General features: G+C 43.0%; 1 protein-coding gene across 1 annotated transcript in view; it reads left to right on the top strand.

Moving 5' to 3' along the window:
• LARGE1 (LARGE xylosyl- and glucuronyltransferase 1) overlaps positions 1-15525 on the top strand; it is a 611138-nt gene that overhangs the window by 286423 nt on the left and 309190 nt on the right. The gene's annotated exons all lie outside the window — the stretch shown is intronic.

The raw sequence follows: 15525 nt of genomic DNA, 5'->3' as shown, positions 1-15525 counted from the left end.
CATAGCCTTAGATCCTTTACATCACAATCCTTTTATAACACCAATGTTCTCAGTCCCCCCTGCACATAATCCCTCCCTTCACATTACAGTCCTCAGTACCCCTTCACATTACAGTCCTCGCCCTCCATTATATCACCCCCCCTACTTCAAATTGCAGTTCCCAGCCCCCCTTCATTTCACCCACCTTCACATTCCTGTCCTCACCCCCTTTATAGAACACCCTTTTCACATTACATTCCTCAGCCCACCTTCACATTATTGTCCTCACCCCCTTTATAGCACCCCCTTCAGATTCCTGTCCTCTCCCCCTTTATGGCACCCCTCCTTCACACTGCAGTTCCCTACCCCCCTTCACATTCTTGTCCTCACCCCCTTTGTAGAATAGAACCCCCTTCACATACCTGTCCTTGCCCCCCTTTTACATCACCCCCCTCCTCCTTACAGTTTCTAGACCCCAAATGACTTTGTCCTTCATAGCAGTGAAAGAGCCCTCTTCCCAGTCCTGACTTACACCGGGTGGAGGGCGGGAGGCACGGGAGGTCTTGAGCTGACATCAGAAAGGCAGCACAAAAATGGACAGAGGGTGGGAACTGCCCCAGTTAACTGATTGGTTGCTAGTATGCAAGATCAGCTCCCACTATCCATCCGGCTGTGCTGCCTAGCGATGTCCGCTCTGCAAGGATAACAGTGCTAGGGGCAACTGCGAGGAAGAACCAGCTCCTAAATGACACAACTGCGGCGGTCTGGATGGGACATTGACTTGGTCCAGGTCCGGACCGCAGTTTGCCATTTAGTGATGTTTGAGCTATACTATAGCTTCTTTGAATGAAACATGATCTGTTAGTAAGAATCAAGACCTTTCATTCATTCAGTCATTTTCTATTCATAGATTGTACCAAAATAAAATTGATGTCCTTTTTTTCCCCACAAATGGAGCTTTCTTTTAGTGGTACTTGATCACCTCAGTGTCTTTTCCGCTATTAGCAAAAAAGCAGCAATTTAAAAAAAATATATATTCTTTACTTTCTGCTATAAAACATTCCCCCCAAAAAAAAACGATTTATAGCATTTTTTTTACTGGTAATGGCGGCGATCTGCGATTTTTAGCAGGGCTGCAACATTGTGACAAACAAATCTGACCCTAAGTGACACTTTTTGGGGACCAGTGACACCAATACAATGATCAGTGTTAAAAAAAATGCACTGATCCCTCTATAAATGACACTTACAGGGAAGGGCTTACCACTAGGGGGCAATCAAGGGGGTAAGGTGTGTCCTAGGGAGTGATTTCTAACTGTGGGAGAGTGTAAAGGCCCATACACACGATTGTATTTTCCGATGGGAATTGTGTGATGGTAGGCTGTTGTATGCTCCATCGGACGATTGTTGTTGGATTTTCCGCCAACAAATGTCGGATAGCATGCTTTAAAATTATCCAATCGTGTGTACACATCAAACACGCATGCTAACCATACCACAACATTAGCAGAAGTTGCCCAAAGGGTGGCGCTAATGAGCTGAACTAGTACTAACCAGGAGATCAAAATCCCCGCGGAATTCTGGAATTCTTATCTGAAACAGAAGAGCTCTCTTTTCGTCACTGACATAGGTTTACATGCTCCGTGTCTCCTGTGAACGATCGGCGGGTCGCGGCGCCCATCGGGGCCACCGCGACCCGCTAATTTGCTCCTGCTGTGCCCAGTCACAGTGGGAGCGGCACTCCGGGGGCGGGTGAGCTTGCCCCCTACACTGCGTGCACAATGTCACGTACAGGTATGTGATTTTGCGCAGCCGGGCCGCCCATGCCGCAGTATATGTACGGTGGGCGGTCCGGAAGCGCTTAAACCTTGTTTGTTCTTTTTCTTTCGGAGTACAACATGCACATAAAAGGTCCACATTGAGGTTTGACAGATAGCAACAATGTAAGCAACCATATAGTTAAAGGACATACAGAAATGAACAATGCGTAACCCCCAACACAAGTCAGCCTTGAAGCAGCTGAAAGAACCTGCCATTAGGAATATTTCAAGTGCATTGCTCTAAAAAAACATGTGTAATTCAAGGCATGTAACTATGCAATTATCTTATTTTCTTCCTCCCAAGCAATAACCATACAAAAGGCCCATTTTGTTTCCACTTGTATAAAGGAATTTTTTTCCCTCCCTCGTTGTAACAAAGACTCTGCAGAGTTTCACCACTTCGCCTTCTGCTTTCTCTTACGGGTTAACGGTTTGTTTTCCCCCAATGCTGACTGTGTTGTGTTTAAACATAAGAATCTCTCAGGAGGACGTGATGCGCGGTTCAAATGGGCCGTGAAACTCAGATTGACAGCGTGAGTCAGGCCTGTCTCTCGGGGAGGGTAAACGAAAGAAAATTCACAGGCAGAATATTCATTTTTTTCCCCACAGCGTTACATGCCTTGCAAACCTTATTTTCTATACCATTTCATGCAATGAAAACAACTTACTGACCCTTTGCATCGTGGAATATAATACAATAAATTCGAATTTTTGCAGGTGGAAGTGCGTAATGGATTTGAAGAGCTTAAAGCCTTTTTTCTGTACTTAATAACCCAGTCAGGTTAGTCCCACTTGCCCCCTAGTCAAAGTCTGCATTTCAGATGGCTGCGAAAGTGGAGAGAAGCGTGACAGACGCTTATGTGGCTTCACGCTTTACGCTCTGGCCCCATCGCGCTAGTATAGGAGCGCAGCCTCCCACCGGCTCCAGGAAAGTGTAAAGTCCTATGGAGTATGTGTGTATTTGTGCGTGCGTGTCCCCAGCCACCTCATTTCCATTACCTGCTCTGTTTCTAATCACAAGACTGTTCCGCCACCTCTTATTGCATTGGTGAAGTACTGCAAAAATTGACTTGGTGGATGAATGCATTAAAAAAAAACAACATGTGCTCGGATGTCCTGGGTCGTAGCGCACACAGGTTGTTCAGGGAAGCAGTGTAATGTGTCGGTCACTGAGATGAGCTGTATGCTCTGATGCATATGGATATTTTTCCAGAGCACAGATTGATTGAAAATAGATTGTTGAGCATGTTGGCTTTTTAATATTACCAAATGCAACACACAGAGTGCAGTAACCATGGCAACTGGTAGATATTTCATTCATTGTTCTGACTGATGAAAGTCTGAATTTGATTGGTTGCCATGGGTTACTGCCCTTTACTTATCCAGTCATTGATCTCTTGTTAAGGTCTATGCTCAGCGTATTGTTTTGCTTTACCTTATGCAATATCATAACAGTAGAACATTTATTTTAAGACAATTTTTTCGGTCTCATGTACCGTACATGGACTGTGAGAGGCAGAAAATATGCCCAGTGTAAAATTGCAGGCATTTTCTCTAAGCCTGGGGAACTGCAGGTGCTGCTGAGTACAACCTGCCTTATAAGTGAATGAAGGAAAGAGGAGGCCGCAAGAATGAAAAGGAAAGCAACTTGGAGGGCGGAAATAGAATGGTAGAAGAGACCCAATAGGTGAAATGTAGAGAGCAACATTAAGGGGAGGAGAGAAAGGGAAAATAACTATAAAGAAGGAAAAGAGTAAGAAGAGAATGGAAAATAAAATGGAGAAGGGAGGAAAGGGGAAGTGAAGAGAAGGGTGAACAACTAGGAGGAAACGTAAAGATGAATGGGAGAAGAACAACAACTTGGAGGTGAAAATAGAGGTGAGAACAACTTGGAGGTGAATAAGTGCGGTGAGAACAATTTGGAGGTGAAAGTAAAGGTGAGAACAACATGAAGGTAAAAAGAGAGGCGAGAACAACTTAGAGGTGAAAAGAGCATCTGTTTTGCCGCCCCCTGCAAAGTGCCACCCTAGGCCTGGGCCTTGTCGGCCTAGGCTGAGATACAGGGCTGGGAAGAAGGATAGCAACTCGGGTGGGAGGGAAAAGGAGAGGGAAAGATAGAAGAAGGGGTGAGTGTTAAAGTTGAGATATTACTGTATTAATAATCAATATTCAATAATTCATATTGATGAGGAAAGTTCCAAGAAAATCCATTTAGTTCTTGTGTAAAAACTCAAAACTGTATATAATAATTAAATAGTAAAATTTTACAAGAACAATATCAAAATGTAGAATATAATAATAGCATCAATACTGTAATTATATTATTAAAAATAAAGATTAAATTAGATGTGTCTGTGTGTGTGAAGTTTCCTTGAGTCTCAGCGTGTCTCCTCAAAAGCTAATGAGATTAGCTCCTATTCCACAACTCAAAACCCATGAGAACAGCCCCCACCTTTTCTAAAAAGGTTGATTTAATGTTCATTTGTCTTATAGTTCCACAGAAAGCCAGCAAATTTCAAACATCTCCTTCACACAAGGGTGGGGGTTTTTCAAAAGTAGGCATGTGGCCAGAATCATTTAACACAGGGCTCAAAATTTCAAGTCCTGAGCTACTAGCCAGGCCTTAAGAGTTACACTCCGCCAGTTGCCCCACCCAACCCGCTCCTTGTAAATGATCATATTTTATTTAGATCATACATGGTATGCAGGGTCATATACTGTTAATTGGACCCTGGGCAAACATTTCCGTGCTCACTGTAGAAACACTACAGTAGAAGGTCAGAAAAACTGCAGACATACTACAGGAGAGGACCAAAGAGACTGCAGACATGACAAGGAGAGGACCAAAGAGACTGCAGACATGACAAGGAGAGGGTCAGAGAGACTGAAGACTTGACAAGGAGAGGGTCAGAGAGACTGCAGACATGACAAGGAGAGGGTCAGAGAGACTGCAGACATGACAAGGAGAGGGTCAGACAGACTGCAGACATGACAAGGAGAGGGTCAGAGAGACTGCAGACATGACAAGGAGAGGGTCAGAGAGACTGCAGACATGACAAGGAGAGGGTCAGACAGACTGCAGACATGACAAGGAGAGGGTCAGAGAGACTGCAGACATGACAAGGAGAGGGTCAGAGAGACTGCAGACATGACAAGGAGAGGGTCAGAGAGACTGCAGACATGACAAGGAGAGGGTCAGAGAGACTGCCGACATGACAAGGAGAGGGTCAGAGAGACTGCCGACATGACAAGGAGAGGGTCAGAGAGACTGCAGACATGACAAGGAGAGGGTCAGAGAGACTGCAGACATGACAAGGAGAGGGTCAGACAGACTGCAGACATGACAAGGAGAGGGTCAGAGAGACTGCAGACATGACAAGGAGAGGGTCAGAGAGACTGCAGACATGACAAGGAGAGGGTCAGAGAGACTGCAGACATGACAAGGAGAGGGTCAGAGAGACTGCCGACATAGTTAGTCAGGTTGAAAAAAAAAAAAAGACACAAGTCCATCCAGTTCAACCACAAAAAACAAAATAAAAAAACACAGTAAAATCCTATACACCCAACTTCATACCCACAGTTGATCCAGAGGAAGGCAAAAAAACCCCAGCGGAGCATGATCCAATTTGCTACAGCAGGGGAAAAAATTCCTTCCTGATCCCCCGAGAGGCAATCGGATTTACCCTGGATCAACTTTACCTACAAATCTTAGTACTTAGTTATATTCTGTACATTTAGGAAAGAATCCAGACCTTTCTTAAAGCAATCTACTGATCTGGCCAGAACCACCTCTGGAGGGAGTCTGTTCCACATTTTCACAGCTCTTACTGTGAAAAAACCTTTCCGTATTTGGAGGTGAAATCTCTTTTCCTCTAGACGTAAAGAGTGCCCCCTTGTCCTCAGTGATGACCGTAAAGTGAATAACTCAACACCAAGTTCACTGTATGGACCTCTTATATATTTGTACATGTTGATCATATCCCCCCTTATTCTCCTCTTCTCAAGAGTGAATAAATCTAGTTCCTCTAATCTTTCCTCATAGCTGAGCTCCTCCATGCCTCTTATCAATTTGGTTGCTCTTCTCTGCACTTTCTCCAGTTCTCCTATATCCTTTTTGAGAACTGGTGCCCAAAACTGAACTGCATATTCCAGATGAGGTCTTACTAATGATTTGTACAGGGGCAAAATTATATCTCTGTCTCTGGAGTCCATACCTCTCTTAATACAAGAAAGGACTTTGCTCGCTTTGGAAACCGCAGCTTGGCATTGCATGCCATTATTGAGCTTATGATCAACTAAAACCCCCAGATCTTTCTCCACTACAGACCCCCCCAGTTGTACTCCCCCTAGTATGTATGATGCATGCATATTCTTAGCCCCCAAGTGCATAACTTTACATTTATCTACATTAAACCTCATCTGCCACTTAGTCGCCCAATCAGACAGAGCATTGAGGTCGGCTTGTAAATTGGAGACATCCTGTAAGGACGTTATTCCACTGCATAGCTTGGTGTCATCTGCAAAGACAGAAATGTTACTTTTGATCTCAGACCCAATATCATTTATAAATATATTGAAAAGTAAGGGTCCCAGCACTGAACCTTGGGGTACACCACTGATAACATTGGACCATTCAGAGTAAGAATCATTAACCACGACTCTCTGAATTCTGGCTTTCAGCCAGTTTTCTATCCATTTACAAACTGATATATCCAATCCTGTAGACCTTACCTTACACATGAGCTGTGTGTGCGGAACTGTATCGAACGCTTTTGCAAAATCCAAATATATCACGTCCACAGCCACGCCTCTGTCCAGGGTTTTACTTACCTCTTCATAAAAGGAAATCAGGTTTGTCTGACAACTTCTGTCTTTCATGAATCCATGTTGACTGCTGCTTAAATAGTTTTTTTCCAGCAAGAACTCATCCATGTGGTCTTTTATTAAACGTTCCAGTATCTTCCCAACTATAGAAGTTAAACTAACAGGTCTATAGTTACTTGGTAAAGACTTTGTTCCCTTTTTAAATATGGGCACCACATTGGCCCTGCGCCAATCCAGTGGTACTATTCCTGTCTTTAATGAGTCCCTAAATATTAGATACAGTGGCTTTGAAATGACAGAGCTCAACTCACCTAGGATCCGTGGATGGATGCCATCAGGTCCAGGTGCTTTATCCACCTTTATTCTGTCTAAATATTTCTGGACCATATCACTTTTGAGCCATTGTGGATTTGGGGCTGTGTCACTCCCACCCCCATTTTGGACATGAGCTCCCCCATGCTCCATTGTATACACAGAGCTGAAGAAAACATTTAATAAATTTGCCTTCTCTTTGTCCCCAGTCACCCACTCTAGATTATTTTGTAAGGGGCCTACATGCTCAGACTTCACCTTTTTACTATTAATATATTTAAAGAATTTTTTGGGGTTTGTCCTACTATCTTTTGCAATCTGTCGTTCGTTTTGAATTTTTGCATCCTTGATTTCCTTTTTGCATATCCTGTTATATTCTTTGTAACATTTAAACAACACTAGTGTTCCTTCATTTTTATATTTTTTAAAAGCTACTTTCTTATTGTTTATAGCTTTTTTAACTTTGACCGTGAGCCACATAGGTTTTATTTTTAGCCTTTTAAACTTATTGCCCATGGGAACATACTTTGCAGTGAGGTTCCACACAGTCTTTTTGAAGAATTCCCATTTCTGTTCTGTGTTCATATGTGCCAATAGTCCCTCCCAGTCCAAGTCCTGGAGAGCAGCCCTCATCCTTGGAAAATTTGCTCTCTTAAAATTTAGTGTTTTAATATTTCCTGTATGTATTTCTTGCTTATAGTTAACATTAAATGAAATCATGTTATGATCACTGCTACCCAGGTGTTCCTTTATCTGAACATTAGTAATAAGCTCTGCATGGTTTGAGATTATCAGGTCCAACAGAGCATCATTCCTAGTTGGGGCCTCAATAAACTGCACCATAAAATTGTCCTGCAATAGGTTTTTAAATTTTTGTCCTTTAACTGTCCCAGAAGTGCCATTAATCCAGTCAATTTCTGGGTAGTTAAAATCCCCCATTATTATCACCGTCCCAGACCTTGCAGCCCTTTCCATCTGTGCAAGGAGCTGAGTCTCCACCTCCTCATTAACATTGGGTGGTTTATAACAAACTCCAATGATTAATTTTGAACTACGCACATCTGTATGCAGTTCCACCCATAATGCTTCAGCCTCATCACACGCTCCATCAACCAGGTTCTCTTTCACGCTTGCTTTGAGGTCACTTCTCACATAGAGACAGACCCCTCCACCTTTCCTTTTTACCCTGTCTTTCCGAAAGAGAGCATAGCCAGGAATATTAATAGCCCAGTCATGTGAGGATTGAAGCCAAGTTTCAGCAATACCGATTACATCATAGCTCTCCTCATGCATCAGAGCTTCCAGCTCACCTGTTTTGCTTGGCAGACTTCTGGCATTGGTGAACAAACACTTAAATGTATTGTTACATTTTTCTCTGGTGTTTTTCATATAATTTATAGTAGTACAAATGGCACTATTATTTCCAATGGCTGTTTGCAACATGGGAACTTTCTTGTCACCTGCCATAACCCTCCCCCCATCTATCCCCATTCCACTCTCCATTAATGTCTGACCACTAACTGACCTGTCTGCTCGATGTAATTCTAATTCACCCTCCCCCCTCAATCCTAGTTTAAATACTCCTCCAGCATTCCCATAAACCTCTCCCCCAGCACAGCAGACCCCCTTCCATTCAAGTGCAAACCGTCTTTAGCATATAGGCTGCACCCCAATGAAAAGTCAGCCCAGTGCTCTAGAAACCCAAATCCCTCCTTCCTACACCAGGTCTTTAGCCATGCATTCAGCTCTCTAATCTCCCCCTGCCTTTCCTGTGTTGCGCATGGCACAGGCAATATTTCAGAGAATATCACCTTGGAGGTCCTTCCCTTCATCTTGCAGCCTAGTTCTTTAAATTGATTCTTAAGGAGCCTCCACCTTCCATGTGGAGAGGGTCAGAGAGACTGCCGACATGACAAGGAGAGGGTCAGAGAGACTGCAGACATGACAAGGAGAGGGTCAGAGAGACTGCAGACATGACAAGGAGAGGGTCAAAGAGACTGCAGGCATGGCAAGGAGAGGGTCAGAGAGACTACAGACATGACAAGGAGAGGGTCAGAGAGACTACAGACATGACTAGGAAGAAGAGAAGAGAGGAAGATGGGAGAAAGGGTAAGAGGAAGGAAATACACGTAGGAAGCAAAGAGAAGGGTGGGTGAAGGATATTAAATTGGTGAAGAGTGAGAGGGGGGACAAGTGAAGAAGAGGAGAGAGGAAGATAGGAGAAAGGGTGAGAGGAATGAAGAACACATCGGAAGTAAGGAGAAGGTATGACGAAAGATAATAAATTGGTGAAGAGTGAGAGGGGGGACAGGTGAAGAAGAGGAGAGAGGAAGATAGGAGAAGGGGTGAGAGGAATGAAGAACACGTCGGAAGTAAGGAGAGGGAAGGGTGTGGGATAAAAAATGGGTAACGAGTGAAAGGGAGAACAGGAGAGGAATTGGAGATCATAGAAAGAAGAATAGGAAAAACCAGGAGGAGAGGGGAGAGCAGAGACAATAACTAGAGAAGAACAACTAGAAGGAAAATAAATAGCAGGACGAAAAGAAGAGGAGAGGGGAATATATGATGGGAGAATTATTAGGAAACAAGGAGAAGGTAAACAACTAAGAGGAGAAAAGAGAATGCTTAAAGGAGGGGTTCTATGGTCTCTGCTAGTTTTGACTCCTAAACCATGTGTAAGAAAAACACGTTTTCACCTTCTGATGATTAAACATTATAATACAAGAAAAAGTAAGCCATGTATAGATAGATAGATAATTATCCAGTGCCTTTATTTACCAGTTTTCACACTTACAGTCAGACCAACATTTATCTCAGGATTGTCTATAGCCCAGGCAGACATCAGGATCCTGCATATCATTCTGTGTTTACAAGTCTGCAACTAATCTGCTATTCCCGTCTGCTGCCTAATGATTAGTTAGTGTGCTGATCTGCAGGTCGGTATTAACTCTCGATTCATTTTTATCATTAGTTCCAGAGAATACTTTCTGCCTGCTCACACCTGTGCATTTTCCTCAAATCTCTCATCCAGCCAGCTCTCATGTAAAATGTGTTGGCTCATTTCTGAGAAAAATCTGACCTAATTAGAAAACAGGATATTATTGGTGAGATCAAAATAACTAAATACAAAGCGTTACTATTCGTATTGTACCTTTCTATTAGTATTGCAACGAGGGAACAGATAATGGTAATTTTATGGCCTGACACCCTCATAAACCATGTGTATCCCCTATCCTCATAATACATGCCGATTGACTGCACACGGTACATTTAGCACAAATGGCAAAGCTTCTGTTGCATCATTGGAGCTGAACCATTTTTTCTTTCTTTCTTGCATAGCTATGATATACAAAGGAGAAAGAATTGCCAAATACAGGAAGGCAGGTTTTTTTTCCCTAAAATCATAAAGGAGTATGTTATATGACCATTTAAAATTAAAAATACTTTATCCTACCAGCCTAACACCACGCAAATAAAAAAATATCCTTTGCAGAGGGGTTAATTGTTTGTGTGGCGCACCCTCTAAGGAGCTGCAAGTAAATTGGGATCCCCCACTCTGCATAGCCAGGCACACCAAATCTTCACAGTCCCCTCAGAGTCAGAGAACAGTGATTAGAGCCAGAGGCTCTTATATGCTTCAATTTAGGGTGTTCTCTGGGTGCAAAGAACTGCGCCCCTTGCCCACCCCGTTTTGTGACACTGGTGAATGAATATTCGCTATTGTCACACAAATTTTTGTTATTTATTGAGAGATTAGAACTTGGATAGGGATTTGGTAAAATATGGGATGCCCACTTGACTTTGAACAAACTTCAGGGACTGTGTCACCTTGTTGAAATTTGGTAGCTAAGGCCCATTACAAGCAGGGACGCGCAGCCCCATACTTGAAGATAGGGTGACGCAGCTTACAGTTTCCCAGCTCTTTCTCTCTGTGGTCACTGATCCCATCACTACCTCTTCAGGCCTCCTGGCTGCAGCTGCCCCTTTCACTAGCCCTCCTGGCTAACTTCTCCAAAGTCCTCCCCAACTGACACTCTCTCCACAGTGCTCCCCTACTTATCACTCACCAGCCCACCCAGCTGACTTCTCAGGAGATCTCCCGGATGTGCTGCCCTGCTCCTGCTGTCCTCTTGCTTGCTCCTATTCCTCCAGGAAAGGATTCTTCCATGTGTTGTAGAGGGTCCATCCAACACCGAGCCCCAGGCCGAGGTCACCCCCACGCCCAGACCAGATGGCACCCGCAGGGGCCACCAACAACCTCCTCAGCAATCCATCTCCATCTTCCACCCGACTGACCCTGCTGGCATGACTACCCCCTTCCAGCTCCTTTTTTCTGGGAATTGGTTTAACCCCTCATAAATATGCCAAAAATCTGCGTCCCCCCACTGGCAGAACACAATAGCGCTGTGGGAGGCATTCCTCCATCAACACTGACTGTGGTAGAAGGAAAGAAAATCAAATCGTCTATGGGCTGCTTAAGAGAGGGAAAGTATAATGGAGCCCTGGACAACTGTAAAAATGCAACTTGGGTTCTGAGCTCTCAAAACTATTCTAAGCCAAAAAAAAGGTTTGGGCTTGATTTGAAATACACTCTAAAAAAAACTTTTTGATAGCTCACCTATGCAATATCAGGCACATTTTTGTCTTTTTCTTGCCTTGTCTACCTGTGCAGAGTCTCAATTCCTTTTCAGAGCTAATTTAATCCAGTCTAACATTTGTCAGAGTCTTAGCACATTACTACTGTATCCTTTTGCCTCTTCTGACTGGAATTCCTTTTAGTAACTGGTTCTTCATTGGTGTAGCTGCAAAGTATACTTGTAAATTTTTTTTGCTTTTTTAAATTTTTTATAATAAACAAGGTATACATACTTGTTTTGCACAGAGAAGCCCTGATCCTCCACTTCTAAGGTGCCCCACTGGTGCTTCTGGCCCCTCCCCCTTTCTAAGTGCCCCCATAGCAAGCCGATTGCGGGGGCAGTCATGCTTGCTCACCCCCCGCTCCCTCCTTACTGGCTGTGATTGACAATGGCTCCAACTGCTGTTTCTCAGCCAATGAGGAGGCAGAGATCTGGGAGAGCCGCTGCTGTCATGCACACTGCTATATCGAAATAGGGCTCGGGTAATTATTAGGGGGAGCTGTGGGGGCAGCTGCACAAAGAAGGTTTTTTACCTTCATGCATAAATGCATGAAGGTAAAAGAAAACTTTAACCTCAACAACCACTTTAAAGCAACACTGTGAGGATAAAAATATAAAAAAAGAAGGTACCTGCAATGAAAGAGGTATTATACTCATCTCTCCAATGGCATGTGTCTCCTTCTTTCCCTCTATTGCAGCTCTGCAGCCTCCTTTAGTCTTTTCAACGTTCAACCCTTCTGAAAGTGTAACATTCCTGTGTCTCTATGCCATGTGCCATGGCTAGTTCACCTACATGATTACAAGATCCAGCAGTAACATAGGGGTCAGAGGATAGAACCATGGCATGCACTAGGGAAACAAAGAGACGTTGTGTATGCCAAGCCCTAAACCCTTACAGAGACACTGTCTGAGAACCATTCACTTCAATCATTTTCCATTAAGATTAAAAGTGCGAAACAAACAGTAAATTATCTCCTTTCAGTTAGAAATGGCAGAGAGGCAGGGCAATATTATAATCATGATGGACTTTAACTATACTGATATTGATTTGGCAGATGGAACTACACACTCAATGAAGGTTCGTCATTTCTTGAAAGTAACACAGGACAATTTCATGAGTCAAATAGTGGAAGCCCCAACTGGAAATAATGTTCTACTGGACACACAAATTTCAAATAACACAGTGCTGATGTAGATGTGGAAGTAAGGAATAATTTAGTTAACACTGAGTAATTTTGTTTTTCCATTAATTATAGTAAAGGGAGACACGAGGGAAGGATGAGAAAACTTAGGCCCAGATTCTGAAAGGACTTACGACGGCGCAGCGCCATGTACGCCGTCGTAAGTCCTAATCTGGGCCGTCGTATCTATGCGACTGATTCTTAGAATCAGTTACACATAGATATCCATTCGATCCGACAGGCTTAAGTCTCTTACACCGTCGGATCGTAACTGCAATTTTTTTTCCCCGCTAGGTGGCGCTTCCATCGATTTCCACGTCGAGTATGCAAATTAGCTAGATACGCGAATTCCCGAACGTACGCGCGGCCGACGCAGTAAAGTTACGACTTTTACGTTAGGCTTTTCCCGGCGTAAAGTTGCCCCTGCTATATGAGGCGCAGCCAATGTTAAGTATGGCCATCGTTCCCGCATCGAAAATTTATAAAATTACGTCGTTTGCGTAAGTCATCCGTGAATGGTGCTGGACGTAATTTATGTCCACGTCAAAACCAATGACGTCCTTGCGACGTCATTTAGAGCAATGCACGCTGGGATATTTTAGGGACGGCGCATGTGCAGTTCGTTCGGCGCTTCATTTAAATGAAACGCCCCCTACCCGCCGAATTTGAATTCCGCCAGGTGATTTACGCTACGCCGCCGCAACTTTACAGGCAAGTGCTTTGTGAATAAAGCACTTGCCTGAAAAACTTGCGGCGGCGTAACGTAAATGAGATACGTTACGCCCGCACATTTTTGCGCCCATCTACGAGAATCTGCCCCAAAATTTCTAAAAAGCCAACTTTACAAAGCTGTGCTCCGTACTACATGATACGAAGTGGGATCATTCTTGCAACAAAAAAAATCTGAAATAAAGTGGGAGTGCTTTAAGGACGTATTAAACAATGACATTTGTCAGTGCATTCCACTTTGCAACAAGTACAAAAGAACAAAAGTTAAACCTGGGTGGCTGAACACTAATGTAAAAAGGCATATTAATGAGAAAAAAATTGTACTTTAAAAAATATAAGACAAAAGGGTCACCATTAGCATTGTAAAACTACAATCAGGGCAACTAAAATAGATTAAGAGAGACACATTCCTTAGGAGTGTCAAAAAAATCCCAGATACCTGTATATTCTCAAATATTTTAATAATAGAAAGGCGAGGTCAGAACATATTGGCCCAATAAAATATGATCAGGGGAAGTTGATTACAAGTGATGGAGGGAGGTTAACTGTATTAAATACATTCTTCTCCTCAATTTATTTTGAATGAAAAGGAGGGGTATAATAAACAAGACAGTAATGCTAATAACATTATATTAAATGCATCCTCTGTGGCTGGCAGAAACCAGTATTCAAACAAAGACTAGAAAACGTATGCTGGCCATACACTATATGAAACATCGGCCAAACCCTTTTTCGAAAAATTAACATTCGGCCGCGAGAGCGAACGATAGTGCCATTATGTAATGACCGATAAATCTTTCAGTGGACATAAATAAAAAAAAAAATGTATTCCTTTTTTTTTACATATACCTAGTACAAACAGTTTGGATGGAAAACACATTAACCTTTCAATTTATCCCTCATTCAGCAGAAAATTTTCAAACTTGTCCTTCGTTTTTTGGCTCAAAAACGCCCAAACGATTATCGATTTTGTGCCCATTAACTGGCCGAAAAACGAATGAGCTGTCTAAATGACCAAATTTCAGCCGATTTTTCGTATAGTGTATGACCAGCATTAGAGTGGTTGTAAACTGCTGACAAGCAATATGAACAAAGCATATCCCTCTATAGTGTATACTCGTCTCAGTCCAGAGCACTAATTGTAATTTCTGTCTGCTGCGTTGTTACTCTCCTATCTACATCATGTCTGACAAGGTTTCCTTAAACAGGTGACACAAGAGGCAGTTTCAGCACACAGCCTGTGATTGACAGCCTCAGCTCTGTTCCTGTGTGCCATGGAAAGGGGGCAGTGTCCCATTCCTCCAATAAGCTCTCATTGTGCTCTGCAGAGTGTTACTTCAGCTCCCTGCCCCCTGCTTTCTGAGGCTCAGACGTGCTGTGTAAATGCTGTACAGAAGAAATATCTGCAGATATATAGGTGCAACTTATGTAGGAGGATTTGTTTAATATATGTAAGGGATTACAGCCATTTTAATGTGAATAAATCACCAGGGCCAGATGGCTTTCACCTGAGAATTCTCAAAGAACAAGTTATAGCCAGACCATCATTCCCATCATTTTAAGGACAGCTTACAGACCGGAATAATACCAACAAATTGGTTAAAAGTAAATATGGTACCAATATTCAAAAAAAGGCCAAGACACATACCTGGAAACAGGCCTAACTTCAGTAGCATGTAAACGGTTTGAAGGAATGATAAGGTACCATATCCAAGAATTTGCTGATGAAAATAGTATCATTCATCAATAGTTTTTACTTTCCAGACTAACCTTTTGACATTCTATGAGGTGAGCTGTAATTTGGGTAGAGCAATGCTTGTGGACATAGTGGGGCAGATCCTCGTACAGCGGCGCATTTATGCGCCGGGTGTAGCGTATTTAAGATACACTACGCCGCCGTAACTTACTTTTTTTTCAAATCCTGAAAGAATCCGCGCCGTAAGTTACGGCGGCGTAGTGTATCTTTGCCGGCGTAATGGCGCCTAATTCAAATAGATGTAATGGGGGTGTGTTTTATGTAAATACGTCGTGACCCGACGTAAA

This window comes from Rana temporaria, chromosome 3 (assembly GCF_905171775.1).
Source record: "Rana temporaria chromosome 3, aRanTem1.1, whole genome shotgun sequence".
NCBI lineage: Eukaryota > Metazoa > Chordata > Amphibia > Anura > Ranidae > Rana > Rana temporaria.
Note: the sequence above shows the minus strand (reverse complement) of the source record. Positions and strands in the feature narration are given on the sequence as shown.